At 48.9% G+C, this 5,000-nt stretch overlaps 1 long non-coding RNA gene across 5 annotated transcripts in view; it reads left to right on the forward strand.

Moving 5' to 3' along the window:
- The window catches only part of LOC147470415 (uncharacterized), a 390,190-nt gene that overhangs the window by 193,457 nt on the left and 191,733 nt on the right, over positions 1–5,000 (forward strand). The window contains exon 2 of one of the 5 annotated variants that reach the window (XR_015191682.1): positions 2,963–3,031. The exons of the other annotated variants lie outside the window; for them this stretch is intronic. This is a non-coding gene — a long non-coding RNA (uncharacterized LOC147470415). Of the gene's footprint in view, positions 1–2,962; positions 3,032–5,000 lie in introns of those variants that run through there. 5 annotated transcript variants of the gene reach the window in all.

Consider the following 5,000-nt stretch of genomic DNA (forward strand, 5'->3'; position numbering starts at 1 on the left):
GACAGACCGAGAGACCGAGAGAGCGAAAGAGCGAGAGCGAGAGAGACATACTCCCACGTACATATTTATAAACACATACACGCACTTCCATGTCTCCTCAAGCCTGCGGCTGCGTTTAACATAGAGGAAAAAGCGAATTCCATCCGTGTGTCTATTTTGCCTTAGAAATATGTTGATCTTTATCACCTCATCTCCTCGAACATCCCCCTTCCCTCCCCTCCCCTCCCCCTACCCTTCATTAGTTTTTATCCTCCTTTTCCCCTCACTTTCATCTGCTTCCCTTCCTCCCTCCCTCATTCCCCTTTTCACCTATTTTTTTCTCTCAACCCTGTCCTCATTATCCCCCCCTCTCTCCCTTTCTATTCTGTCCCCTTTCCCTCCCCCTACCTTGCCTTTTTTATCCCCTCTCCCTTCTCCCCCTACCTTCTTCTCCCTCTTCCCCTCTCCCCCCTACTTTCTTCTCCCTCTCACCCTCACCTTCTCCCCCCACACCTTCTTCTCCCTCTCCCCTTCACCACCCTCACCACCCTCATTTTCCTCATCCTCCCTCCCTCCTTCCCCCTCTCTCCCCCTTCACCACCCTCACCTTTTTCACCCTCCCTCCCTCCTTCCCTCCCTCGCTCCCTCCCCCTCCCTCCTTCCCCCCTCTCCCCCTTCACCACCCTCACCTTTTTCACCCTCCCTCCTTCCCTCCCTCCCTCCCCCCCTCTCCCCCTTCACCACCCTCACCTTTTTCACCCTCCCTCCCTCCCTTCACCACCCTCACCTTCTTTAATCCCCCTCCCCCTCTCCCCCCCTCCCCTCCACGTCAAAGTCAGCTGAAACTTGATCGCCGAATGTTTTCCTCTTTCGCGTCACTCTAGGCCTTAATATTTACCCAGGGCTGCCAACCGCGCCGGGTAAAAGCTCGCGCTCTCTTTGGCGGGCTGTGGGTTTGTTTGGCCTGTTGTTGTTGTTGTTGTTGTGGTTGTGGTTGTTGGGGTTGTTGTGTTTTTTTTTTTTTTTTTTTTTTTTTTTTAAGGGGGAGGGAATGGGGGGTGGGGGGCTTATTCTCTTTTTCTTTCTATTCTTTCTCGTTCTCTTTCTCTCTTTCGTTCTCTTTCTCTCTTTCGTTCTCTTTCTCTCTCTCTCTCTCTCTCTCTCTCTCTCTCTCTCTCTCTCTCTCTCTCTCTCTCTCTCTCTCTCTCTCTCTCTCTCTCTCTCTCTCTCTCTCTCTCTCTCTTTCTCTCTCTCACTCTCTCTCTCTATTTCTCTCTCTATCTATCTATCTCTCTCTCTCTGTCTGTCTGTCTCTTTCTCTCTCTCTCTGTCTGTCTGTCTCTTTCTCTCTCTCTCTCTCTCTCTCTCTCTCTCTCTCTCTCTCTCTCTCTCTCTCTCTCTCTCTCTCTCTCTCTCTCTCTCTCTCTCTCTCTCTTCTCCATCCTCCCCCCTTACCTTCCCATATGCGTGCCAACATGTAATGTAATGGCCCCCTTCCTCCCTCCCCCCCCCTCCCCTGCCTCCCTAACTCCCTCCCACCCTCCCTAACTCCCTCCCCACCCTCCCTCTCTCCCTCTCCCTCCCCTCTTCTCCCCTCTCCTGTCATCAGCGATTATCTATGTCCTGTCACATAAATATTCAATTTCATCCTTATTTTAACCTTTTGACGTTTCTTTTTCCTCTTACATATATTTTTTTGTAAATTATTTTGGTTGTCAGTCTGTGTGAGGTTGAAGAATTTAGCTCCTTATGTGTTCGAGAATATTATTATTATTATCATTTTCATTGTTGTTGTTTTTTATCTAATTTGTTGTTATTGTTGTGTGTTTGTTTGTACGTCTATTTAGAGAGAGAGAGAGAGAGAGAGAGAGAGAGAGAGAGAGAGAGAGAGAGAGAGAGAGAGAGAGAGAGAGAGAGAGAGTAAGAGAGAGAGAGAGAGAGAGAGACAGACAGACAGACAGAGAAATAAAGAAAGAGAAAGAGATAGAGAAATACAGAAAGAAAGGGAGACGAAGAAAGAAAGAAAGAAAAAAAAAGGCAATAAGAAAAAAACGCATGAGAGAAAACCCGAACAAGTCAACACAAAGAATCATTCTTACACTGATATCAAATGCATCTTTGATCATCGCATCAAACCATTTACCTTGTCTAAATACCGTCTCTTTGACGATGTATCAAACCAGATCATTATTTTTAACTTAATGCAACACTAATGCAACACGAATGAGAATTTGTGGCGTTGCACTGAACAGAGGGAAAAGTCGCGGGTCTTTTCAATTTCTATTGCAATGCAGTGGAAGTCTTTTAAGATAGAGAAAAAGATGAGTGATTATGTGTGAGAGAGAGAGAGAGAGAGGGAGAGAGAGAGAGAAAGAGAGAGAGAGAGAGAGAGAGAGAGAGAGAGAGAGAGAGAGAGAGAGAGAGAGAGAGAGAGAGAGAGAGAGAGAGAGGAGAGAGAGAGGGGGGGGGGGGGGGGGGGGGAGAGAGAGAGAGAGATCTTTATATATTTATTGATATTTTTGTGTTTGTGTTTGTGTGTGTGAATGTGTGTGTGTGTGTGTGTGTGTGTACATGTGTGTTTAATAATGCTAAAAAATATAATGAAAATTAATGAGAAAGCACTTTTTCCTCCCCCACCCACATCTTTCTCCCTTTCATTCCTCTCCCCGCTTCCCTCCATCCCCCTCCATCCCCCTCACCCCACCCTATCCCTCCACCCTCACCTTACACCCTCCACACTCACACCACACCTTACATCCCGACCCCCCCCCACACACACACCCCTCCCACCTTCCCCCCCCCCCCAACCTCCCATTTCTAATATCAAACAATTCGGAGATTGGCCTTTGTGTGCGCACTGAAAGGGAAAGACGACAACGAAAACGACAAAAAAAAAGAGAAAAAAAAACAAAACACGAAAACGAAAAAAAAAAAAAAAACGAAAAAGAACTTCCTCTTACGTGTTTCCTCTTCTTCTTTACAGGTGAGAGTGGCGTAGTTCCGTCTCTGAGGCCAAAGCGGTGAGTAAGGAGGAAGGAGGAGGGAAGAGGAGGGAGGTGGGAGGTGGGAGAGGGAGAGGGAGGTGGAATAGGGAGCTGGGAGGTGGGAGAGGGAGGTGGAAGAGGGAGGTGGGAGGAGGGAGGTTGGATGAGGGAGGAATATAGAGGTGAGAGGTGGGAGGAGGGAGGAGTGAGGAAGAAGGAGAAGGAGGATGGAGGAGGGAGGAGGAATAGGGAGGTGGGATGAGGGAGGAATATGGAGGTGAGAGGTAGGAGGAGGGAAGGGAGAGGAGGAGGGAGGTGGGAGGAGAGAGGAGGGAGGAGGAAGAAGGTGAAAGGAGAAGGAGGAAGGAGAAGGAAGGAGGGGGGAAAGGAGGAGGAGTGAAAAGGGAGGGAGGGAGGAGGAAGGGGAAGAAGTGAGGAAGGAAGAGGAAGGAGAAGAAGTGAGGAGGAAGGAGGAGGGAGGAAGATATGAGGAAAAGGGAGAGAGGAAGGGCGAGAGGGTAAGAACGACTGTGTGTGTGTGTGTGTGTGTGTGTGTGTGTGTGTGTGTGTGTGTGTGTGTGTGTGTGTGTGTGTGTGTGTGTGTGTGTGTGTGTGTGTGTGTGTGTGTGTGAAAAAGAAAAAAAAATAGAGAAGACAGATCTAATAAAAGAAAAACGGGGGAAGGTTCAGGTATGTGCATTCGTCCGCGTTCGAACCTATATATGTGGATTCCGACATATTCAAAAGTTTTTTTTTTCAACCTCACGTGTTTTCTCTCTCTCTATATATATATTTTTTCTGGGTTTATTTCGTCGGAGAAAGAAGTAGAAAGTTTATTTACCTCTTGATGGGAGTGTCACTCAGGCCAGGTGGGAGGTAGACAAGCGAGGGGAAAAGAGGGGAAAGAGGACAGGGTGTGTTAGGAAGGGTGAAAGGTGGAGAGAGAGGGAAATGGGGGAGGAGAGAGGGGGAGGGAGAGGGAGAAATAGAAGGAGAGGGGAAAGGAGAGAAATAGAAGGAGAGGGGAAAGGGAGAGAAGTAGGAGAGGGAGAGGGAGAGGAAGAGGAGAGTGTGAGAAGGGAGTGGGAGAGGACGGAGGATATGTTAGGAAGGGTGAGAGGAGGAGAGAGAGGGGGAGGGGAGAGAGAGAAATAGAAGGGGAGGGGAGAGAGAGAAATAAAAGGGGAGGGGAGAGGGAGAGGAAAGGGGGAGAAGTAGGAGAGGGAGAGGGAGAGGGAGAGGAAGAGGAGAGTGTGAGAAGGGAGTGGGAGAGGACGGAGGATATGTTAGGAAGGGTGAAAGGAGGAGAGAAAGGGGGAGGGGAGAGAGAGAAATAGAAGGGGAGGGGAGAGGGAGAGGAAGAGGGAGGGGAAAGGGGGAGGAGTGGGAGAGGGAGAGGGAGAGGGAGAGGAGAGTGGGAGAAGGAAATGGGAGAGGACTGAGGATATGTTAGGAAGGGTGATAGGGAGATGGGGAGGAGAGTGGAAGAGGGAGAGGATGAGAGGGAGACGGGAATATGAGAGGATATAAAATATCAGGAGAGGGGAGTGGGAGAGGGATTTAGAAAATAGGGAGGAGAAAGGGAGAAAGAGACGGAGAGCGAGGTGTCGAGGGAGAGAAAGATGAAGACAAATAGGGGAAAGGGGAGAGAAAAAGAATGAAAGTTTATTTTGATGACGTAACGAATTTCTTATTTTCTTCCCGTTCTTCCTTCTTCGATATCTTTCTCCCCCCCCCCCCACCCCCTTTTCCTCCCTTCCTTTTCCTCTCTTTCTTTCACAATTCCCCCCCCCCCTTTTTTCTCTTTTTCTTCTTCATTTTTTCACCCAGTTTTTTTTCTTCTCTCTCTCTCTCTCCTGTTTACATGCGCTCGGACTCCCTCGCCAGTGTACATAAATAGTCTTGGAAGCGGCTGGGGATGCACTTTACGCATTTCTTTTGGATTTACGAAGAGATGCGAAGAGCGGGAGGAGGGAGAAGAGAGAGAAAGGAGGAGGAGGTGGAGGAGGAGGTGGAGGTGGAGGTGGAGGTGGTTGG

The sequence above is a fragment of the Penaeus japonicus genome, unplaced genomic scaffold, assembly GCF_977035675.1.
Source record: "Penaeus japonicus unplaced genomic scaffold, GWHDUDI00000001_assembly GWHDUDI00000015, whole genome shotgun sequence".
Lineage (NCBI taxonomy): Eukaryota > Metazoa > Arthropoda > Malacostraca > Decapoda > Penaeidae > Penaeus > Penaeus japonicus.